Below are 26,244 nucleotides of genomic sequence, written 5' to 3'. Positions count from 1 at the left end.
ACTGCACACAATTACGTGCGGTACAATCGTTCAGTACATAAGCACTACTTGTTATTGTACTGAAAGATCAATGGAATCGAAAATTTCGGCTGCGAATTCCTTCAGCATGAGCTTGTATGGCCTATATGGGTTCTGCACCAACACCCCTGGCGTTGTGCCTCTTGTACCTTTATAGCGGACCTCTTTGTCTATTTTACCTGTTACCTTATGACCTCCTGGTCTGTTACCTTATGACCTCCTGGTCTGTTACCTTATGACCTCCTATACTCTAATGCTCAAATATTATTTAACCAGGGATGCCTCCCTAGCCACCGTATATGTCACTTACACGTATGTTCCTTGACGAGTACCCGACTTTCCTTTTGGTTCAACCTCTAAGTTATATAAACTTATGTGATAAAAACACACTCACTCAACACATGTACACTTTGTTTCTATATCTATTTCTGCGCAGAAATTGTCTTCAGCCCAGCTGTGTTACCAATTAGGAGCAGGATCTGTTAAACTAAATTTCAGATTTTTCCAAAAATAGATTTGCGTTATTTACCGCGTTGCGTTATCTACCGCTGTGCGTTATTTATCGCTTTGCGCTAAAATCCAACTTTTCGTGACTTGAGCTACGTGGGCGTAACCGGACGCTACGTTGCGTAATGTACGCTGCGTGCGTCTGCCTCTGGATTGCGTACGCTAGTCTTTGTTAGAGACACGTGTACGCAAAACAAAGATCCACCGTAACACAATTTCTACCTTTATCAATGTAGATGATCCCTGATCATCTACCGCACACCACACTGACTGCCTTATCTCCCAGACAAGCCGTGTGTTGGTCTATATTTTAACTATTACCTCTACTATGAAATAACAGCAAATCTCTTTTAGCACTTTCTATCAACTATAAAAATTGGCAAACAGGAATAGTGATATACGAAATTTGAAAAAGAAATGCAGATATATATGTATGCGTGCGTGTATACGCAAGACAGAAGAGAAATACAGTTTTAAAAGACACAAGCGTTTTGTTCTTACTTCCGGTTCCCGGATTCCTTCAGCACTCTTTATCTAAGCGAAGCAGACGCTTATCCCGTCAGCACTGCGAGACAACCTCCCACCCTTTGCTGGGGGATAATGTCTGCTGATCTACCTAGTGCAGATATGAGAAGGACAGGACGAGTCCCCAATTGACAATGCTAAATTCTTTTGTCGTATAAACAACCCTTAATGAAGTCTAAGAACACAGTACGCTGTTTACTTAAGAAGTACCGTAAGGGTACGCTAGTTGCGTAACGATCGCTCAGCCGTAGGCGAGACGCTCAAGCGTCACGTTCGCTCACGGCCCAGAGATCACAGGACAGCACGTTATTGGCTATGATTAGAGTAATGATTCGCTACGGCGTAGCGGACGCTCGAGACCACGAGGAGATCACCAGCGGCGCAGACGCTCACAACGCTATACCTTTATGACTAAACCTTTTATCAATGAAATACACAGAATACCTTAATGTGAATACAGGGTGTAAGTGCAACCTTGTGTAACCTGACTAACTACAAAGCTGCTTGAGCGTCACCGACGCTCAAGTGAACACAACACTATGAGAAAATACACAGATACCTGTTTAGGGTCCAAAGCCTATTATCTGTATTATAACTATTATACTTGCAAAAAGAATCACAGTACAAATGATACACTACAATATTACAGAGACTTCCTAACCAAATAACTATACAAGAAATACACTACAATACTATGCTGATCTAATACTATACAATACTAGTCAATGGGAGATACGAGAGAAAGAGAAGAGAGAGAGAGAGAGAGAGAGAGAGACGGAGAGAGAGAGATTGGCTCACAGTAAGACAATATGATTACGGAGAGAAACTTACGCACAAAGGGTATGATCGCATGCGCCTCGATATCCAGCTCCCGATTATCAGCAGAAAACCGTTGATGAGAGTGAAGTTGGATATGGTCGGCCTGCCTATTTATGCCCCACACACAATGCAATCTCATAGTCCCTACAATCCCATTGTCCATTGGACGAAGGAATTCGGCCCTGCATCATAACAAAAGGTCATAGGTTGATTCATACAGGTGGGCTGTGACGATTTCCAACAGCTCAGGTGGGTGGGAAACTGGGTTTCCCGCCGCATACCTGAGTATGAGTAAATAATAGAAATGGACATAAACTTCTTATGTCCATAACTATCCGCACGAGCGATTTATACGCTCCAAACCAACACCGGAATATTGCTAATTAAATACTCTTCCGATGGGTACCAAACACTGCTGTATGACTCTTGTCAGACCCTTCGTACAATACAAAGAGGAATTCCTCCATTCCGGGACTTTCTATATTAACCAAACTTTCAGAAACTATCAAAGGGATCATGATCTATAAACTACATTAATTGTGAAAATATGTAACGAATGAGTCGCACGCTACGATTACATAAACTCTACCGTAAATACGCATACCGTGCGCCCGCGGGTGCACGCTATTGCGGGTATGCGCCTTCACGGGAGAGCGTACGCATGCGCAGCGCAGACCAGTGTGCGGTGCAAATATGGCAACGTGCATAGAAACATTTTTCTGACTTTGACAATATATATATATAAATACATATATAGATAGATAGATAGATAGATAGATAGATAGATAGATAGATAGATAGATAGATAGATAGATAGATAGATATAGATAGAAAATGTTCCAGGGATGCGGCACTCACGGCTAATGTAACCAGACAACCAGACCTTAAGGTGATCTCAACATTTCGATTTCTATTTGAAATTTTCATCAGGAGATAAACAAAAGTGACCATAAAAATCTTACCTTATATCCCAAACACCCGCTATTAAAAAAATAGTAGATTGGTACCCTGTTATAGACGTGGCAGAAACATCAAGGACAGTGTGGTTAAAACGGATGTCACGGGCTCTTTGGATCAAAAGCAGCCACATTTTCTTACAAAAAAAACAGGGAACTACAAGTGTCTGGGGTGCATAATTTGTGGGTACTTTGAACAGGGCAATACTTTTCCCACCCGCATACTGGCAAACTGTTAAAAATCAAACAGGTCTTTACATGCAGCTGTACCCACATTGTCTGTTGTATCAGGTGCCCATGTGGCCTGGTATATGTGGGCAAAACAGTCAGGATATTTAAAGAAAGAATGGCCCTGCACCGCAGGAACCATATGCAAGGCTTGTCCACACTTCGCTACAAAATGATCGATGGGGTCCCTGAACAGGTACGAGGAGGTGACAGAGCAAAACTGCTCTTACAGAAAGAAGCTAGTTGGATTTACAATCTCAATACCATGCACCTGCACAAATTAAATGAACAACTGAATTTGAACGTATTCATATAAATATCCAGCATTCATGTTCTGTAATATCTGCTTATTATAGGTTAGGATTACTATCTAGTGTCTGCTAGGAACTATGGAGCTCAATATGCATAATAGTGTTTTTCTTCCTTTTTCTGTTTATTTCTAATCACTTAGCAACCAGACTCCGGTATGCTGACGTCACATAGGCGCGACGGGGCACAGTACGGACGCCAGCGTCGAGAGTCTGGACGTGGACTTTTTGCACAGGGTGTTTGGGATATAAGGTAAGATTTTTATGGTTACTTTTGTTTATTTTCTGATGAAAATTTCAAATAGAAATTGAAACGTTGAGATCACCTTAAGGTCTGGTTGTCTGGTTACATTAGCCGTGAGTGCCGCATCCCTGGAACATTTTACATATTATCTATGAGGGCACCCGGCGCCGCTGTTTATTGGTATTAGGAGAGTGCCACATTTTGAACTAGATATATATATATATATATATATATATATATATATAATGTAATTATATTTTAATATTTTTTAGCTCCAGCACCTGAAAGGGGGCACAATCCCTCCTTTACTGGTTTGGGGGTATGTGCTCACTGTGCTGCTCTGGGTGCGGACATACTTACTGGTCTACTAGTGAGGGGTATGTGCTTGCTGCACTCCTTGAAGGGGGAGGGGCAACGTACTGGGGATAGTAATGTGCTCGCTGCATCGGGCAGTACAGATGGTGTAGTGGTTAGCATTACTGCCTCTGAGCACTTGGGTTCCATTCCCTGTGTGGAGCTTGTATATTCTCCCGTACTTGCATGTGTATCCTCCGGGAACTCCGTTTTTCTCCCACAATCCAAAAATATACTGGTTAATAAATTGGCTCGTGACAAACATGAACTCTAGTGTATAATAGTGCATGTACAAAGACAGAATAGATGGACCAAGGGGTTCTTATCTATCCACTGCCTCTCCCTGTCACCCACTGCCTCTATGTCTCTCACTGTCTCTCCCCATACCCTCACCCTCTGCTTCTCCCCTGAGTCACTATAATCCTGTCAGCCTCTCCGGTCATCCTCTGACTCTGCAAGGCATCACCCTCTCCCCGTCACCCTCTGCTTTACCTTGGTACTCACTGCCTTTCCCTGTCACTCTCTCCCTGTCACTTACTGCCTCTCCCCGTCACCTCCCTGTCACCCACTGTCTTTTGCCGTCACCCTTTCCTATCATCCGCTGCCTCTCCATCTCCCACTATTTCTACCTGTCACCTTTCTCTTCTGCCACCCTCTTCTTGTCACCCACTGCCTCTCTCCATCATACTCTAAGTCGCCCACTGCCTCTCCGTATATACAGAAAAGCAGTCTGAGATTGAGGTTAGGAGCTGAGCAGTGGTGGATGCGGGAAAAGGGGTCAGGAGGTGGAAGAAAGGACGGTTACTCGGAGTCTAGAGGCTGGGAAGGGGAGCCTGGCTGTGACTGGTGAGGGGCTGGGTGAGGACTGAGGAGGAAAAGGTAGGCATGAGCATTGGAATGGATGAGGAATGGTTAGAAAGTGTGATGAAAATGAGGGCATTGCTTTTGAGGCCATGACCCTTGTTGCGGATCCACACCCACTTTTCCAGGAGCGCGCGTGCCTTTGGCACACATAAAAGAATACCCCAACCCCCTCTTTCCTTGTAATGGTGCCCCCCCTGTCATTTTGTTCTGGATCCGCCCCTGCAGAGGACTGCAGCTTTGGCATGAGGTCTATACTGGCCAGGCAAGCAGCACTAGCAGCATGTTCCTCTCCCTTCTCCGCGTGCAGCACTAGAGCACCTTATCCTCCCTTCTCATGCCCGCAGCAGCTGTAGACAGAGTGAATGCGCTCCGCAGCCGGGAACATGTGTTCACTGCCCCCAGCCTGCCATACCCAGCTGCAGCCCATTGCAACAAACCAAATTTTTCTGCTCTTTCCTACCTGCCATAGAACATTACTGTACATCCTGGGAGCCCAAAAAAGTAGGCTACAAGTGCATGGTACTGGCATCATGACCTTAAAGTATAAGAGTGCGGGTGACGGGCACTAATGTATATAAGGTGTTTGTGTGTTTGGGGTGTGGGGAGTGGCAGACATTGTATATTTAAGGGGTTTGTGTGTGACTGTGGCAGGGCCGGCTCTTCCATTAGGCAGCTGCCTAAGGGCGCCAGCCCTTGGAGGGCACCACTGAATTCATCAAGCAATAAATTGAAGGATGTCTCTGTACGAGACATCCTCCTTTTACACTGTGCTGGCGGCAGGTGTAATCAGGTACAGCTGCCGCTATGAGGTTGTGCTGCATAATGCCTCAGCGCTTCCTCCGTGCCGACACATTTATCATCCAGTCATGTGAAGGCACATAGGAGGCAGATGTAACTATGGCTCCCGAGGGGCGCCCCCATGGTTGCTCTTCATAGCCCTGATGCACCTGCGCCTGGCCCTGGATCCCGGCTCTCCAGCAGCAAACAGCACCTGACTACATGTCAGCACCCGCAGTGTCACTGTAATGCTGCTGCTGCCTGTAAGAGGAACCATGCCAATGATGAGGGAAAACAACATAAGGTGAGTAACCCATGGGGGTTTCTGCCGGACCACAGACAGTACATGCCTGGATAGTTGTAGATTTGGGGGCGCTAGGCTGAAACTTTGCTTAGGGTGCAGAGAGACCTTGCACCGGCCCTGGGCATCATGTATATAAGGGGTTTGTGTGTGGTGTGGGTGCTGCGGTATGGGAGGTGATAGGCATAAGTAAATAAGGGGTGGTGGGGGTGATGCGCACAAATTATATACGTGGTGGTTAACAAAATATGTAAGTGGAGTACACAAAATGATAATACAATGTGTAATTGAACTACACGCTGGAGACATGCGGATACTGGTATGAATTGGCCACCCATTATTGGCATCTAAGTCACTATGATTTTCTTATGGCTATTTGCAATCATTTTTCATGACTCTGGCTACCTGCATGTATATACTTTTTGTATCATGTTATTTTGATGTCTATCTCTTTTTGATAAAGAATTTTTGCATATATTGGTAGTGCTGGTTCTATAACAATTATTATATGTACCAGGCACTCCACTTATTGAGCCTATGTGTGAGTGGATAGTTTGGGATCCTCTCTGTGTGTGTGCGTGCGTGCGTGCGTGCGTGCGTGCGTGTGTGTGTGTGTGTGTGTGTATATATATATATATATATATATATATATATATACACATATATGGGAAAGGGAATACGGGGTTAAAAAACAAATATATATATATATATATATATATATATATATATATATACTGTATATAATGGAAAGGCCGGGGCCACTTGCGTGCATTTACCCCCCTGGCTAAAAGTTGCCAGCTGGTCCTATAACAATTATTATTATATGTACCAGGCACACCGCTTATTGAGCCCATGTGTGTGCGGATGGTTTGGGATCCTCTCTCTCTCTCTCTCTCTCTCTCTCTCTCTCTCTCTCTCTCTATACTATATATATATATATATATACGGGAAAGGGAACACGGGGCTAAAAAACAAATGTACATATATATATATATATATATATATTAGTGATGAGCGGGTTCGGATCCTCGGGATCCGAACCCCCCCACCCCCACGAACTTCACCCTTTTTTGCACGGGTCCGAGCAGACTGGTATCCTCCCGCCTTGCTCGGTTAACCCGAGCACGCCCGAACATCCCGGATTCTCGCGATATTCGTATTCTATATAAGGAGCCGCGCGTCGCTGCCATTTTTCACTCGTGCATTGGAGATGATCGTGAGAGGACGTGGCAGGCGTCCTCTCAGTTTCTATGTTCAGTGGGCTGCAAATATCTGTGCTCAGTGTGCTGCAAATATCTGTGCTCAGTGTGCTGCTAGTGCAAATATCTACGTTCTCTGCCTGAAAAACGCTCCATATCTGTGCTCAGTGTGCTGCAAATATCTGTGCTCAGTGTGCTAATTGCTTTATTGTGGAGACTGGGGACCAGCAGTATTATATAGTAGGAGGACAGTGCAGAGTTTTGCTGACCAGTGACCACCAGTATTATACGTTCTCTGCCTGAAAAACATTCCATATCTGTGCTGCATTGTAGTATATAGTAGGAGGACAGTGCAGAATTTTGCTGACCACCAGTATAACTATATATATAGCAGTACGGTACAGTAGTCCACTTCTCTACCTCTGTGTCGTCAAGTATACTATCCCATCCATACCTGTGGTGCATTTCAGTTTTGCACAGTTTGCTGACCACCAGTATATAATATATAGCAGTACGGTACAGTAGGCCACTGCTCTACCTACCTCTGTGTCGCCAAGTATACTATCCATCCATACCTGTGGTGCATTCCAGTTTTGCACAGTTTGCTGACCACCAGTATATAATATATAGCAGTACAGTACAGAAGGCCACTGCTCTACCTACCTCTGTGTCGTCAAGTATACTATTCATCCATACCTGTGGTGCATTTCAGTTTTGCACAGTTTGCTGACCACCAGTATATAATATATAGCAGTACGGTACAGTAGGCCACTGCTCTACCTACCTCTGTGTCGTCAAGTATACTATCCATCCATACCTGTGGTGCATTTCAGTTTTGCACAGTTTGCTGACCACCAGTAAATAATATATAGCAGTACGGTACAGTAGGCTACTGCTCTACCTACCTCTGTGTCGTCAAGTATACTATCCATCCATACCTGTGGTGCATTTCCGTTTTGCACAGTTTGATGACCACCAGTATATAATATATAGCAGTACGGTACAGTAGGCCACTGCTCTACCTACCTCTGTGTCGTCAAGTATACTATCCATCCATACCTGTGGTGCATTTCAGTTTTGCACAGTTTGCTGACCACCAGTATATAATATATAGCAGTACGGTACAGTAGGCCACTGCTCTACCTACCTCTGTGTCGTCAAGTATACTATTCATCCATCCATACCTGTGGTGCATTTCAGTTTTGCACAGTTTGCTGACCACCAGTACATAATATATAGCAGTACGGTACAGAAGGCCACTGCTCTACCTACCTCTGTGTCGTCAAGTATACTATCCATCCATACCTGTGGTGCATTCCAGTTTTGCACAGTTTGCTGACCACCAGTATATAATATATAGCAGTACGATACAGTAGTCCACTGCTCTACCTACCTCTGTGTCGTCCAGTATACTATCCATCTATACCTGTGGTGCATTTTAGTTGTTGTGCGCAGTAGTAGGAGGACAGTGCATAATTTTGCTGACCACCAGTATATAATATATAGCAGTACGGTACAGTAGGCCATTGCTATTGATATATTACTGGCATATAATTCCACACATTAAAAAATGGAGAGCAAAAATGTGGAGGGTAAAATAGGGAAAGATCAAGATCCACTTCCACCTCGTGCTGAAGCTGCTACCACTAGTCATGGCCGAGACGATGAAATGCCATCAACGTCGTCTGCCAAGGCCGATGCCCAATGTCATAGTAGAGAGCATGTAAAATCCAAAGAAATAAAGCTCAGTAAAATGACCCAAAAATCTAAATCAAAATCGTCTGAGGAGAAGCGTAAACTTGCCAATGTGCCATTTACGACACAGAGTGGCAAGGAACGGCTGAGGGCCTGGCCTATGTTCATTGCTAGTGGTTCAGCTTCACATGAGGATGGAAGCACTCATCCTCCTGCTAGAAAACTTAAAAGAGATAAGATGGCAAAAGCACAGCAAAGAACTGTGCGTTCTTCTAAATCACAAATCCCCAAGGAGAGTCCAATTGTGTTGGTTGCGATGCCTGACCTTCCCAACACTGGACGGGAAGAGGTGGCGCCTTCCACCATTTGCACGCCCCCCTGCAACTGCTGGAAGGAGCACCCGCAGTCCAGTTCCTGATAGTCAAATTGAAGATGTCACTGTTGAAGTACACCAGGATGAGGATATGGGTGTTGCTGGCGCTGGGGAGGAAATTGACAAGGAGGATTCTGATGGTGAGGTGGTTTGTTTAAGTCAGGCACCTGGGGAGACACCTGTTGTCCGTGGGACGAATATGGCCATTGACATGCCTGGTCAAAATACAAAAAAAATTACCTCTTCGGTGTGGAATTATTTAAACAGAAATGCGGACAACTGGTGTCAAGCCGTGTGTTGCCTTTGTCAAGCTGTAATAAGTAGGGGTAAGGACGTTAACCACCTAGGAACATCCTCCCTTATACGTCACCTGGACCGCATTCATCAGAAGTCAGTGACAAGTTCAAAAACTTTGGGTGACAGCGGAAGCAGTCCACTGACCACTAAATCCCTTCTTCTTGTAACCAAGCTCCTGCAAACCACACCACCAACTCCCTCAGTGTCAATTTCCTCCTTAGACAGGAAAGCCAATAGTCCTGCAGGCCATGTCACTGTCAAGTCTGACGAGTCCTCTCCTGCCTGGGATTCCTCCGATGGATCCTTGAGTGTAACGCCTACTGCTGCTGGCGCTGCTGTTGTTGCTGCTGGGAGTCGATCGTCATCCCAGAGGGGAAGTCGGAAGACCACTTGTACTACTTCCAGTAAGCAATTGACTGTCCAACAGTCCTTTGCGAGGAAGATGAAATATCGCAGCAGTCATCCTGCTGCAAAGCGGATAACTCAGGCCTTGGCAGCCTGGGTGGTGAGAAACGTGTTTCCGGTATCCACCGTTAATTCACAGGGAACTAGAGAATTGCTTGAGGTACTGTGTCCCCGGTACCAAATGACATCTAGGTTCCATTTCTCTAGGCAGGCTATACCGAAAATGTACACAGACGTCAAAAAAAGAGTCACCAGTGTCCTAAAAAATGCAGTTGTACCCAATGTCCACTTAACCACGCACATGTGGACAAGTGGAGCAGGGCAGACTCAGGACTATATGACTGACAGCCCACTGGGTAGATGTATTGCCTACCGCAGCAAGAACAGCAGCGGCGGCACCAGTAGCAGCATTTTGCAAACGCCAACTCGTTCCTAGGCAGGCTAAGCTTTTTATCACCACTTTCCAGAAGAGGCACACAGCTGACAACCTCTTACGGAAACTGAGGAACATCATCGCAGAATGGCTTACCCCAATTGGACTCTCCTGGGGATTTGTGACATCGGACAACGCCACCAATATTGTGCGTGCATTACATCTGGGCAAATTCCAGCACGTCCCATGTTTTGCACATACATTGAATTTTGTTGGTGCAGAATTATTGAAAAAACGACAGGGGCGTGCAAGAGGTGCTGTCGGTGGCCCGAAGAATTGCGGGCCACTTTCGGCATTCAGCCACCGCGTGCCGAAGACTGGAGCACCAGCAAACAGTCCTGAACCTGCCCTGCCATCATCTGAAGCAAGAGGTGGTAACGAGGTGGAATTCAACCCTCTATATGCTTCAGAGGATGGAGGAGCAGCAAAAGGCCATTCAAGCCTATACAGCTACCTACAATGTAGGCAAAGGAGGGGGAATGCACCTGACTCAAGCGCAGTGGAGAATGATTTTAACGTTGTGCAAGGTTCTGCAACCCTTTGAACTTGCCACACGTGAAGTCAGTTCAGACACTGCCAGCCGGAGTCAGGTCATTCCCCTCATCAGGCTTTTGCAGAAGAAGCTGGAGAGATTGAAGGAGGAGCTAAAACAGAGCGATTCCGCTAGGCATGTGGGACTTGTGGATGGAGCCCTTAATTCGCTTAACCAGGATTCACGGGTGGTCAATCTGTTGAAATCAGAGCACTACATTTTGGCCACCGTGCTCGATCCTAGATTTAAAACCTACGTTGTATCTCTCTTTCCGGCAGACACAAGTCTGCAGAGGTTCAAAGACCTGCTGGTGAGAAAATTGTCAAGTCAAGCGGAACGTGACCCGTCAACAGCTCCTCCTTCACATTCTCCCGCAACTGGGGGTGCGAAGAAAAGGCTAAGAATTCCGAGCCCACCTGCTGGCGGTGATGCAGGGCAGTCTGGAGCGAGTGCTGACATCTGGTCCGGACTGAAGGACCTACCAACGATTACTGACATGCCGTCTACTGTCACTGCATATGATTCTGTCACCATTGAAAGAATGGTGGAGGATTATATGAGTGACCGCATCCAAGTAGGCATGTCAGACAGTCCATACGTATACTGGCAGGAAAAAGAGGCAATTTGGAGGCCCTTGCAGAAACTGGCTTTATTTTACCTAAATTGCCCCCCCTCCAGTGTGTACTCCGAAAGAGTGTTTAGTGCAGCCGCTCACCTTGTCAGCAATTGGCGTACGAGGTTACTTCCAGAAAATGTGGAGAAGATGATGTTCATCAAAATGAATTATAATCAATTCCTCCGTGGAGACATTCACCAGCAACTGCCTCCTGAAAGTACACAGGGACCTGAGATGGTGGATTCCAGTGGGGACGAATTAATAATCTGTGAGGAGGGGGATGTACACAATGAAAAGGGTGAGGAATCGGAGAAAGAGGAGGAGGTGGACATCTTGCCTCTGTAGAGCCAGTTTGTGCAAGGAGAAATTGATTGCTTCTTTTTTGGTGGGGGCCCAAACCAACCAGTCATTTCAGTCACAGTCGTGTGGCAGACCCTGTCGCTGAAATGATGGGTTTGTTAAAGTGTGCATGTCCTGTTTATACAACATAAGGGTGGGTGGGAGGGCAATTCCATCTTGCACCTCTTTTTTCTTTCATTTTTCTTTGCATCATGTGCTGTTTGGGGACTATTTTTGGAAGTGCCATCCTGTCTGACACTGCAGTGCCACTCCTAGATGGGCCAGGCGTTTTTGTCAGCCACTTGTGTCGCTTAGCTTAGCCATCCAGCGACCTTGGTGCACCTCTTTTTTTCTTTGCATCATGTGCTGTTTGGGGACTATTTTTTAAATCTGCCATCCTGTCTGACACTGCAGTGCCACTCCTAGATGGGCCAGGTGTTTGTGTCGGCCACTTGGGTCGCTTAGCTTAGCCATCCAGCGACCTTGGTGCACCTCTTTTTTTCTTTGCATCATGTGCTGTTTGGGGACTATTTTTTAAATCTGCCATCCTGTCTGACACTGCAATGTCACTCCTAGATGGGCCAGGTCTTTGTGTCGGCCACTTGGGTCGCTTAGCTTAGTCACACAGCTACCTCATTGCGCCTCTTTTTTTCTTTGCATCATGTGCTGTTTGGGGACAATTTTTTTGAAGTGCCATCCTGTCTGACACTGCAGTGCCGCTCCTAGATGGGCCAGGTGTTTGTGTCGGCCACTTGGGTCGCTTAGCTTAGTCACACAGCTACCTCATTGCGCCTCTTTTTTTCTTTGCATCATGTGCTGTTTGGGGACTATTTTTTTGAAGTGCCATCCTGTGTGACACTGCAGTGTCACTCCTAGATGGGCCAGGTGTTTGTGTCGGCCACTTGGGTCGTTTAGCTTAGTCATACAGCTACCTCATTGCGCCGCTTTTTTTCTTTGCATCATGTGCTGTTTGGGGACTATTTTTTTGAAGTGCCATCCTGTCTGACACTGCAGTGCCACTCCTAGATGGGCCTGGTGTTTGTGTCGGCCACTTGGGTTGCTTAGCTTAGTCATCCAGCGACCTCGGTGCAAATTTTAGGACTAAAAATAATATTGTGAGGTGTGAGGTGTTCAGAATAGACTGAAAATGAGAGGAAATTATGGTTATTGAGGTTAATAATACTATGGGATCAAAATGACCCCCAAATTCTATGATTTAAGCTGTTTTTGAGGGTTTTTTGTAAAAAAAAACACCCGAATCCAACAAAAAAATTTCAGGGAGGTTTTGCCAAAACGCGTCCGAATCCAAAACACGGCCGCAGAACTGAATCCAAAACCAAAACACAAAACCAGAAAAATTTTCGGTGCACATCACGTGACGAAAACCACGGAGAGTTGAAACGGCCGTCGGGCTGTAGTACTAGGATCATGTCCAGATGTTTCTTCTGTAAGGAATAAACCCCTTTTTTCTTTTCTTCATCAAAATGTGAGTGCTGGTCTTTTTTTCTTTTCTTTTGCAAAAGTGAGTGTCTGTATCAATTTCCAGGACCCTGCACCACCATGTCAATTTTATTTGATTATTACTGAGTGCTGTCATTTTGCTGTTTTGTATATATATATATATATATATATATATATATATGTATATATATACTGGAAAGGCCAGGGCCACTTGCGCACATTTACCCCCGCAACCCCCCCCCCCCCCCCCACACCAGCTAAATGTCGCCAGTCCCTGCCCACAACCCCTGAAGAATTGGCAAGCATGGCTTCAGCTCATTTCCTAGTAAAGTGGGCAGTATGGGGAGATGTTACCCACAATCAGGAGTCCACATGAAGGGGGCAGGGCTCAAATGAATTGTGTGATTTTAGCCGCATTCCATCATGGATCCGTACTTTGCAGATTTTTGTCACAGGGCCTAATGATGTGAGAGCCTGGACTGTTCCTCTCACAGTCAGCTGGGCTTCTCCTGGAAAGGAGCAACACAAAATAGGCATGTATGAGTGAAACACACCTGTATTTTTATACATAGTGGTGGCAATGGAGTATATTCTATAGCTAGCAGTGGTGATATAGTGGTACTTGGCAGTATCTGTGCAGGAGACTCCGAGGGGCACATCCTTCCACAATGGAGGACTCACTGCAAGACGCACAGACAAACATTGCATATGTATTAGCAGGTTTCGGCTGGCTAGGTCGGAGGTTTTTGACATTCAGAATGAATATTATGTTGACATGTGAGATGTGTTCTTAATGTCAAGATGTGCATAACTTTTTTTTTTTTTTTTTAGTGTAAGAGCCCTAAGCCTAAACCTAAATCTTCCCCCAATCCTGCACCTGTACTGTTGACATTATGATTGTCCACAGATTACCTTTTGACACATTTACACATTGAACTTCAGACCATGTCAACATTCTGGTGTTGACATTCTGAATGTTGACATACCCACAAAAGACTATGGGTACAGCTCATTTGCAAAAAGTAGCACATTTGTTTAACATTGATACATAGGGCACAAGAGGAAATGTGGATGAATCTCGCATTCATACTTGGGTTAATTTTCTCAGATGCCAATTAACACAGCAGTATATTTTTTGGACTGTGAGAGGAAACTGGAGTACAAAATTAACCCTAGTGTGAATTAGTGATGAGCGGATTCGGTTTTACTCGGTTTTACTCGGTTCTCAAAACCGAATCTAATTGGCTATCCAAAACACGTGACATCAGTGAGCCAATAAGATTCGGTTTTGAGAACCGAGTAAAACCGAGTAAAACCGAATCCGCTCATCACTAGTATGAATGTGTGTGCATATAAATATGGTAGGGAATATAGATTGTGAGATCCACTTGGGCAGGGATTGATGTGAATGGCCAAATATTCTCTGTAAAGCACTGCGGAATATGTGTGCACTATATAAATAACTGGTAATAAATAATAAATAAATAATTAGATGCATCTGTGCATTCAGGGTCGGATCTAGAAAACAATGACAGGGGGGCACCATGGCAGGGGATGAGAGGGAGTGCTCCAGAAAAGTGGGTATGGCCTTGCAACATGGGGCGTTGCCTCACAGGGAATTCTGCATCTAACAGTCAATCCCTCCTTTTCATCACTCTTCCGTACCCACTCTCCTTATGCCAGCCTCCTCACCCACTCCCCAGCTCATGCCAACCATTGCCTCCTCAGTCATCAACACCCAATATCTTCAGCAGTCACATCCAAGCTCTTCTTCCCAGGTTTTGGCCTTTGAGTCACCATTTCCTCTTCCCCCTCCTGTCCCCTCTTCCGGCATACAGCACTGCTCAGCTCCTCACCTCAATCTCAGATTGTTTTTTTTGGAAACAGTTAAAGGTAGTGGGTGACATGGGGAGACAATTTGTAACACCAGGGAATGGGTGACAGGGAGAGCCAGTGGGTGACACAGAGGATGACGGGGAGCACTTGTGCAGATAGGGTGGCTACTAATTACCTGGGCCTGGGTTTCTTGGAGGGGCCAAGCAGGGACCTGGCAGGGCCCTGGCTCTGTGCCCCCCTCCACTTACATGTAAGCCAACAGCTGCAGCTTCTTTCTCCAGCCTAGCACACATTGCTGTGTGCTGGGCTGCTGTAGGTCCAGGGAGACTGCAGCAGTCTCCTCTGACTGGAAGGGGGTTGAGCAATCACATTGGTCACAGACCCTTCCTGGATCTGACTCTGGTTTAGGGGCACATGGTAACCCCCACTGCAGGTCAAAGCTGCTTAGAGGTGCATAAAAGTGCTTCTTACACTTTTTTTTAAAGGGATGTGGTCACACCTCCACAGTTAGGCCACACCCCTTTCATTACTGGGGTCCTGAAATCCTTTCTACAGCCCTGATGGGGAGAGGCAGTGGGTGACATAGAGAGGCAGTGGGTGACATAGAGGATGACTGGGAGAGGCAGTGGGTGACAGATGACAGGGAGAGGCAGTAGGTGACGGAGAGGTAGTGAGTGACAGGGAGAGGTAGAGGGTGATACCAGGGAGAGGCAGTGGGTGACATAGAGAGTGATGGGGAGAGGCAGTTGGTGACATAGAAGATGACAGGGAGAGGCAATGGGTGGCAAGAAGAGGCAGTGGGTGACAGGTAGAGGCAGTGGGTGATGTCTGGGGTTTAATAGGTGGGAGGCCAGTGAGATGGGTGCAGTGGTTGGTTGGGGAAGTAAGGCAGGGAGACACTGGGCTGGCAGGATGGGAGACACTGGGATGGGGGTCAGCAATGGTGGCGAGCACTGGGCAGAAGAAGGGGCAGACATTGGTATGGGAGCACTGACCTGCTGCTATCTGCCTGGCTCCGCGCACTCGCTCTCACTGCATCTGCCTGAGCAGCCCTTCCCGCATCCTCTGTCGTCCTCAATCCCCCACTCCATCACCTCTGTACTGCTAGTGCTGTGTAGGGATCTGTTTCCCGGTGGCAGGTTCGGCTTTTCCTGCTGCCTGCTCCGTCATTTTCTGACTGTGCCAGGACCTGGCGCCCGGCAGTGGCAGATCCGGCACCCCTCTTTATTAGGGTTGCCAGCTCATTCCTTTAATTCTGGATACATATTAATTACACAGGTTCTGTGGCTGATTAAAACCAGGTGAACCTGAACCTAAAACCAGCCACAGAACCTGTGTAATTAATAAGTGTCCAGAATTAAAGGGATGAGGTGGCAACCCTACGCTCTATCCCCTGTCCGCGCACTCTGTCCCAACCGTCATATATAGGCTGCAGACACTGCCGTGGGAGCCCAGGGAAGCTCTGATAGCCTGCAGCCTTGGTGCCAGTGTGTTGCTGCTGCACTAAGTGCAGTGTGCGGATACTGACAGTGCACTATAAATAATAATAATAATAATAAAAAAAAAAAAAAATAATAAAAATCTTCTAAACAAGGCGCGTGCCCCCCCCCCTCCCCACCCACCTGAATCCACCACTGTGTGCATCTCCTGTACAGTGGTAGCAGTTTACTAGCTTATGCTAAGATGCCCATGTATACCAGTTATTCATGCATTTGCCCATGTCCTTTGCTGCATCCATCATAATAAAATATAATAAAATACCCCTCGGACACAGACATCCCATCTACTTCCTCGCACTACAAAGGAGTATGGAGGGCTGCTTCCCTTTGAGGCCACGCCCCATTTTACATGGCCACACCCACTTTTCTGGAGCACTCCCACTCTTCCCTGCCATGGTGCCCCCCTGTCATTGTTTTCTGGATCTGCCACTGGATGCACAGATGCATCTGATTGAGAATCATCCCCATACAGTAGTACAGAAATAGAAAACTATTGCAAGCATTCCATATAGTAAAGTTATAGCTTTCTAAAATGACACCATGACCTCTTCTTCTTGTAATAATTTGTTGGACTTACAGATTTCCCATGTGGAAACACTGAAATAGGACAAACTAAAATAAGACAGACACAAAACTGCTCAAAAAAACGTGAAGTTTTATTCAAAGAGATATTTAAGGCTTGATTCTCATGTAGGAGTAAAGCAAAAACAGGTCATTTTGTTTCTTAGTAAAACCATATTGCACTGCAGGTGAAGCAGATGTAACATGTGCAGAGAGATTTAGATTTGGAAGTTGCATATCCAAACTCAGATGTAAATTGCGGTGTATAAATAAAGCTATCAGCATGTGTGGGCTACATGCAAAAGCAGCCAGTATTTACCCTGCATGCAAAAATACAATATTGTTTGCATATGATTACACAACATTCACGTTGTTAATAGTGTTACCTAATAAATTATATTCCATTTATAAAAATCCATTCAGTGCCACAGTTTCCATCCTTTCTGTTATATAATATATAAATTGTAGAACAATATTTTTTTCAACTTATTTAAATGAAAAGTTTTGGTAGTGATGTGCACCGGACATTTTTCGGGTTTTGTGTTTTGGTTTTGGATTCGGTTCCGCCGCCGTGTTTTGGATTCGGACGCGTTTTGGCAAAACCTCACCGAAATTTTTTTGTCGGATTCGGGTTTGTTTTGGATTCGGGTGTTTTTTTCAAAAAACCCTAAAAAACTGCTTAAATCATAGAATTTGGGGGTCATTTTGATCCCATAGTATTATTAACCTCAATAACCATAATTTCCACTCATTTCCAGTCTATTCTGAACACCTCACAATATTATTTTTAGTCCTAAAATTTGCATTGAGGTCGCTGGATGGCTAAGCTAAGCGACACAAGTGGCCGACACAAAGACCTGGCCCATCTAGGAGTGGCACTGCAGTGTCAGGCAGGATGGCACTTCAAAAAAATTGTCCCCAAACAGCACATGATGCAAAGAAAAAAAGAGGCGCACCAAGGTCGCTGTGTGACTAAGCTAAGCGACACAAGTGGCCGACACAAAGACCTGGCCCATCTAGGAGTGGCACTGCAGTGTCAGGCAGGATGGCACTTCAAAAAAATTGTCCCCAAACAGCACATGATGCAAAGAAAAATGAAAGAAAAAAGAGGTGCAAGATGGAATTGTCCTTGGGCCCTCCCACCCACCCTTATGTTGTATAAACAGGACATGCACACTTTAACGAACCAATCATTTCAGCGACAGGGTCTGCCACACGACTGTGACTGAAATGACTGGTTGGTTTGGGCCCCCACCAAAAAAAGAAGCAATCAATCTCTCCTTGCACAAACTGGCTCTACAGAGGCAAGATGTCCACCTCATCATCATCCTCCGATTCCTCACTTCTTTCACTGTGTACATCCCCCTCCTCACAGATTATTAATTCGTCCCCACTGGAATCCACCATCTCAGGTCCCTGTGTACTTTGTGGAGGCAATTGCTGCTGGTAAATGTCTCCACGGAGGAATTGATTATAATTCATTTTGATGAACATCATCTTCTCCACATTTTCTGGAAGTAACCTCGTACGCCGATTGCTGACAAGGTGAGCGGCTGCACTAAACACTCTTTCGGAGTACACACTGGAGGGAGGGCAACTTAGGTAGAATAAAGCCAGTTTGTGCAAGGGCCTCCAAATTGCCTCTTTTTCCTGCCAGTATACGTACGGACTGTCTGACGTGCCTACTTGGATGCGGTCACTCATATAATCCTCCACCATTCTTCCAATGGTGAGAGAATCATATGAAGTGACAGTAGACGACATGTCAGTAATCGTTGGCAGGTCCTTCAGTCCGGACCAGATGTCAGTACTCGCTCCAGACTGCCCTGCATCACCGCCAGCGGGTGGGCTCGGAATTCTTAGCCTTTTCCTCGCACCCCCAGTTGCGGGAGAATGTGAAGGAGGAGATGTTGACGGGTCACGTTCCGCTTGACTTGACAATTTTCTCACCAGCAGGTCTTTGAACCTCTGCAGACTTGTGTCTGCCGGAAAGAGAGATACAACGTAGGTTTTAAATCTAGGATCGAGCACGGTGGCCAAAATGTAGTGCTCTGATTTCAACAGATTGACCACCGGTGAATCCTGGTTAAGCGAATTAAGGGCTCCATCCACAAGTCCCACATGCCTAGCGGAATCGCTCTGTTTTAGCTCCTCCTTCAATGTCTCCAGCTTCTTCTGCAAAAGCCTGATGAGGGGAATGACCTGACTCAGGCTGGCAGTGTCTGAACTGACTTCACGTGTGGCAAGTTCAAAGGGTTGCAGAACCTTGCACAACGTTGAAATCATTCTCCACTGCACTTGAGTCAGGAGCATTCCCCCTCCTTTGCCTATATCGTGGCCAGATGTATAGGCTTGAATGGCCTTTTGCTGCTCCTCCATCCTCTGAAGCATATAGAGGGTTGAATTCCACCTCGTTACCACCTCTTGCTTCAGATGATGGCAGGGCAGGTTCAGGATTGTTTGGTGGTGCTCCAGTCTTCTGTATGCGGTGGCTGAATGCCGAAAGTGGCCCGCAATTCTTCGGGCCACCGACAGCATCTCTTGCACGCCCCTGTCGTTTTTTAAATAATTCTGCACCACCAAATTCAATGTATGTGCAAAACATGGGACGTGCTGGAATTTGCCCAGATGTAAAGCACGCACAATATTGCTGGCGTTGTCCGATGTCACAAATCTTCCTCAGTTTCCGTAAGAGGTTGTCAGCTGTGTGCCTCTTCTGGAAAGCGGTGATACAAAGCGTAGCCTGCCTAGGAACGAGTTGGCGTTTGCAAGATGCTGCTACTGGTGCCGCCGCTGCTGTTCTTGCTGCGGGAGGCAATACATCTACCCAGTGGGCTGTCACAGTCATATAGTCCTGAGTCTGCCCTGCTCCACTTGTCCACATGTCCGTGGTTAAGTGGACATTGGGTACAACTGCATTTTTTAGGACACTGGTGAGTCTTTTTCTGAGGTCTGTGTACATTTTCGGTATCGCCTGCCTAGAGAAATGGAACCTAGATGGTATTTGGTACCGGGGACACAGTACCTCAATCAAGTCTCTAGTTGGCTTTGAATTAACGGTGGATACCGGAACCACGTTTCTCACCGCCCAGGCTGCCAAGGCCTGAGTTATCTGCTTTGCAGCAGGATGACTGCTGTGATATTTCATCTTCCTCACAAAGGACTGTTGGACAGTCAATTGCTTACTGGAAGTAGTATAAGGGGTCTTCCGACTTCCCCTCTGGGATGACGATCGACTCCCAGCAGCTACAACAGCAGCGCCAGCAGCAATAGGCGTTACACTCAAGGATGCATCGGAGGAATCCCAGGCAGGAGAGGACTCGTCAGACTTGCCAGTGACATGGCCTGCAGGACTATTGGCTTTCCTGGGTAAGGAGGAAATTGACACTGAGGGAGTTGGTGGTGTGGCTTGCAGGAGCTTGGTTACAAGAGGAAGGGATTTAGTGGTCAGTGGACTGCTTCCGCTGTCACCCAAAGTTTTTGAACTTGTCACTGACTTATGATGAATGCGCTGCAGGTGACGTATAAGGGAGGATGTTCCGTGGTGGTTAATGTCCTTACCCCTACTTATTACAGCTTGACAAAGGCAACACACGGCTTGACACCTGTTGTCCGCATTTGTGTTGAAATAATTCCACACCGAAGAGCTGATTTTTTTTTGTATTTTGACCAGGCATGTCAATGGCCATATTCGTCCCACGGACAACAGGTGTCTTCCCGGGTGCCTGACTTAAACAAACCACCTCACCATCAGAATCCTCCTTGTCAATTTCCTCCCCAGCGCCAGCAACACCCATATCCTCATCCTGGTGTACTTCAACAGTGACATCTTCAATTTGACTATCAGGAACTGGACTGCGGGTGCTCCTTCCAGCACTTGCAGGGGGCGTGAAAATGGTGGAAGGCGCAAGCTCTTCCCGTCCAGTGTTGGGAAGGTCAGGCATCGCAACCGACACAATTGGACTCTCCTTGGGTATTTGTGATTTAGAAGAACGCACAGTTCTTTGCTGTGCTTTTGCCAGCTTAAGTCTTTTCATTTTTCTAGCGAGAGGATGAGTGCTTCCATCCTCATGTAAAGCTGAACCACTAGCCATGAACATAGGCCAGGGCCTCAGCCGTTCCTTACCACTCCGTGTCGTAAATGGCATATTGGCAAGTTTACGCTTCTCCTCAGACGCTTTTAATTTTGATTTTTGGGTCATTTTACTGAACTTTTGTTTTTTGGATTTTACATGCTCTCTACTATGACATTGGGCATCGGCCTTGGCAGACGACGTTGATGGCATTTCATCGTCTCGGCCATGACTAGCGGCAGCAGCTTCAGCACGAGGTGGAAGTGGATCTTGATCTTTCCCTATTTTAACCTCCACATTTTTGTTCTCCATATTTTAATGTGTGGAATTATATGCCAGTATCAATAGCAATGGCCTACTACTATATATACTGCGCACAACTAAATTGCACCACAGGTATAGAATGTAGATGGATAGTATACTTAATGACGACACAGAGGTAGGTACAGCAGTGGCCTTCCGTACCATACTGCTATATATATAGTATACTGGTGGTCACTGTGTCAGCAAACTGCAAAACTAAAATGCACCACAGGTATAGAATGTAGATGGATAGTATACTTAATGACGACACAGAGGTAGGTACAGCAGTGGCCTTCCGTACCGTACTGCTATATATAGTATACTGGTGGTCACTGTGTCAGCAAACTGCAAAACTAAAATGCACCACAGGTATAGAATGTAGATGGATAGTATACTTAATGACGACACAGAGGTAGGTACAGCAGTGGCCTTCCGTACCGTACTGCTATATATATAGTATACTGGTGGTCACTGTGTCAGCAAACTGCAAAACTAAAATGCACCACAGGTATAGAATGTAGATGGATAGTATACTTAATGACGACACAGAGGTAGGTACAGCAGTGGCCTTCCGTACCGTACTGCTATATATAGTATACTGGTGGTCACTGTGTCAGCAAACTGCAAAACTAAAATGCACCACAGGTATAGAATGTAGATGGATAGTATACTTAATGATGACACAGAGGTAGGTACAGCAGTGGCCTTCCGTACCGTACTGCTATATATAGTATACTGGTGGTCACTGTGTCAGCAAACTGCAAAACTAAAATGCACCACAGGTATAGAATGTAGATGGATAGTATACTTAATGACGACACAGAGGTAGGTACAGCAGTGGCCTTCCGTACCGTACTGCTATATATAGTATACTGGTGGTCACTGTGTCAGCAAAACTCTGCACTGTACTCCTCCTATATAATATTATACTGGTGGTCCCGACTCCCCAGTCCCCACAATAAAGCAGCACACTGAGCACAGATATGGAGTGTTTTTCAGGCAGACAACGTATAATGGTGGTCAGTGTCAGCAAACCTCTGCACTGTACTCCTCCTATATAATATTAATTATACTGGTGGTCCCCAGTCCCCACATTAAAATAAAGCATCACACTGAGCACAGATATGGAGTGTTTTTCAGGCAGACAACGTATACTGTTGGTCACTGTCAGCAAAACTCTGCACTGTACTCCTGCTATATAATACAGCTGCTCCCCAGTCCCCACAATTAAGCAGTGTGAGCACAGATATATATGCAGCACACTGAGCACAGATATGGAGTGTTTTTTTCAGGCAGAGAACGGATAACTGGTGGTCACTGATCAGCAAAACTCTGCACTGTACTCCTCCTATATTATACAGCTGCTCCCCAGTCCTCCCCACAATGAATTAAGCAATAATGCACAATCAAATTCAACAATAACGGAGAGGACGCCAGCCACGTCCTCTCCCTAACATTTGCAATGCACGAGTGAAAATGGCGGCGACGCGCGGCTGCTTATATAGAATCCGAATCTCGCGAGAATCCGACAGCGGGATGATGACGTTCGGGCGCGCTCGGGTCACCCGAGCCATACGGGAGAATCCGAGTATGGCTCGGACCCGTGTAAAAAGGGTGAAGTTCGGGGGGGTTCGGTTTCCGAGAAACCGAACCCGCTCATCACTAGTTTTTGGTAGTATTTTACCCCTAAGCCACACTGGCTGCAGCTTAACCCTAACCCAACCCTCCTGCAGCCTAACCCTAACCGCCCCTTCACCCTCAGCCAAACCCTAACCCCACTACTTACCTCTGGGATCTGTCTGCATTCTGCTGTCGGTATTCTGACTGTTGGGATCCTGACCGCATCCCCTAGCCAGAACTGCGCCTCTACTTCCCCTTGTGTTGATTCATATATTTAGCTGCTTGTGTGTCCTGATGACTCATTCACTGACTTGAGGTCAGCACAAGAGGATTTGAAAAAAGAGGTTCAAATGGAGGAGCTATAATGGCATCCACATGAATAACAATTAGCAATACGAAAACAGAAACTTAATTCTGTGTAATGTGTAACAGCATAATACAACATTGCACATAACATACACATAACAAAACATTACACAATGTGTAACATAACAAAAAACATCAATTTTACATTTCACTTTGTAACACTAACAAGATAAAAACATCTATTATTAAATGCATAAAATTCACATTGCTACCCCTTTAAAAAAAAATATTTACTAACATTTTCTTCCGAAATCTAATTTTGTTCTGAGCACTTTATTTCCCTTTGCTGATTTTGTTCTTGCACAGCATGTTATTATGATAGATAATGAATTTGTTTTCTTTCAAAGCTATTCATTTTATCACATAATTCATTCAATTACTTCTCTCGAGCATTGTGCTACAAATGTATTGTAACATCTCAGCCATGAAGGTTAATCAGCAATATCTTTCTAAAAGCTGAGGTGTTTTAAGTGATGAGCGCTCAGGCAACAGGTTTGGAAAATCACAAATCGAGCAAGACAATTACATGATAATAACATTATTCTTACAATCTGTGCTGACTTTTTGAAAAGATGTAGGAATTTTATATAAACGCTGTCTTTCTTCTTGAGATGCATTATTCTGTAAAACTATTTCAATTTATTTTTTAAGCATAGTGACTTCTAAAGAACCACTTTCTGTAGTTAAAGGCACTCTTGGAAAAGTGCATCTGTTCATTCATTGGTGTGTCCTGGTTTGTATGATGCTTGCCGGAATATTTCTTTTTTCATTGCCCTAGTGCCAAATTTCCATTGCCTGTTTGCATAGGGAAACGGAACGTTTTCCTTCCATTCGGAGGATGCTGCTGTCAGGTGGTCTAGGCAGATAAGGAGTGTAATATTGTGTAGATCAGAGGCTAGTCACCGGGAGAATGAAGTGATAGGGGCTCATCCACCAGAGACTTGGCTAACTATTACAGATTGTATGATTCGGGGGGCCCCATTATAAATAAATAAATATAGTAAATAAAAATAATGATAGTGCATTCATGATAATGTAGCAGATAAATTACTGCACTGTAGTGAATACACCATAGTCCTGAACAGTATAATGTAACTTATGTATAATGTATAATTCAAGTGAACAGTCAAAAACCTGAGCCCTAGAAGAGAGGGAGTGGGAAGGAGCGACAGACAGATGACATGTTCTAATTTAACAGAGCTGCTGTACACAAATAGCGCAGTGATCATTTGCACATTTGCACAAAAATCATCACCAAATTAACATATAAAAGGGAAACCTTTAACAACCTTGTGGTTTAAGTTTTGCTCTGGTTTATTCAGTCCTACGCATCAAGGAATACTACAATGCAATAAATCAGAATTTAAATAAGTATGTTGACATTAAAAGCATAATATTCATTGTAGTTTCTTGCGTGCTGGGGTAATGATCTGTTGTCTGGGGTGTGCGGCTAATACTGGTGGTTGCCCAAACTCCCACTTAAACAAGTAAGCGGGAATTTGTAAAGTGCTCAACCCCTTAATTTTGTATGGATAATTTGCCCTGCAATTATCAATATGTATATCTGTCTTTCTCTTATTTAATGTGTATGTCCCTGAGTGTAGTTTACAGGAATAGATGTGGAGAAAATTATACAATTTGTTATGGCGATGTCCTGTTGAATCAGTTACATTAACATATTACCAGATAAGGTAGCAACATGAACATTTCAGTCCATGGATACTGCTTTTATCCAATCAAATCAATGCAGATGTGACAGATTAAGTAGCCTATGGACATCAAATGTACAACATAAAAAGCATGTCAGATAACTTTGCAGGCATTGCACTAGTGTTAAAAATACTAGTAATTTTTTTTTTTTTTTTTAATGCTGTGGGTATAAGACCCTACGTACTAACAGTCTGCGTTTCTGACAATTTGATATGCATGCAGACAAACAGTGGCAGTTGTTCTATCATTCCTGGAGATAACTATATATCAGGTGCTAGAAAGGTGGAGAGGTCACAGACAAACAGCAGACAGAAAGGGGGGCTTTCCCCCCACCCTGGTATCCCCCCAGCATACAAAAAAATTACCTGTAACCATACCTGAACCTATCTGATAATAGAATTTCAGAGAACTGGTAACACGTGTTTGCAAGGGTTCACTACGGCTGGCCGGCGGTCGGGCTCCCGGCGACCAGCATCCCGGCGCCGGGAGCCCGACCGCCGGCTTACCGACAGCGTGGCGAGCGCAAATGAGCCCCTTGCGGGCTCGCTGCGCTCGCCACGCTACGGGCATGGTGGCGCGCTACGTGCGCCACACTATTTTATTCTCCCTCTATGGGGGTCGTGGACCCCCACGAGGGAAAATAAGTGTCGGTATGCCGGCTGTCGGGCTCCCGGCGCCGGTATACTGAGCGCCGGGAGCCCGACCGCCGGCATACAGAAGACCACCCGTTTGCAAAGACATGTTTAGCTGCTGAGCCGCGCCAAGGCTTCTCCGATATCAGCAGTCCTAACACTACATAATAGCAGTGCCGCATGGGGCCATGTGATTTGTCTACAGTAAGGCCTCATAATAAAGGCTCATACTAAAACACATCCAGACAAAGAGTTAACTTCCCGGGAGCTACAACCAGGATCTCCCATTAGCACTACAAGGAACAGCATGCCTTCCAAATACTGCTCCCATTCAATGCCTTTCTCACACATGCAGACAAACAGTGGCAGTTGCTCTATCATTCCTGGGGATAA

At 45.5% G+C, this 26,244-nt stretch overlaps 1 protein-coding gene across 4 annotated transcripts in view; it reads left to right on the top strand.

The window, feature by feature from the left end:
- The window catches only part of GPRIN3 (GPRIN family member 3), a 513,767-nt gene that overhangs the window by 80,978 nt on the left and 406,545 nt on the right, over nucleotides 1-26,244 (top strand). For 3 of the 4 annotated variants that reach the window (XM_063917218.1, XM_063917201.1, XM_063917195.1), the window contains exon 3: nucleotides 3,505-3,614. The exons of the other annotated variant lie outside the window; for it this stretch is intronic. The gene's annotated coding sequence lies outside the window, so the exon portion shown is untranslated. The remainder of the gene's footprint in view (nucleotides 1-3,504; nucleotides 3,615-26,244) is intronic. 4 annotated transcript variants of the gene reach the window in all.

Source organism: Pseudophryne corroboree, chromosome 1 (assembly GCF_028390025.1).
Source record: "Pseudophryne corroboree isolate aPseCor3 chromosome 1, aPseCor3.hap2, whole genome shotgun sequence".
NCBI classification, from domain to species: Eukaryota; Metazoa; Chordata; class Amphibia; order Anura; family Myobatrachidae; genus Pseudophryne; species Pseudophryne corroboree.
The sequence above is the reverse complement of the archived record's forward strand: the minus strand, read 5'-3'. Positions and strand labels throughout refer to the sequence as shown.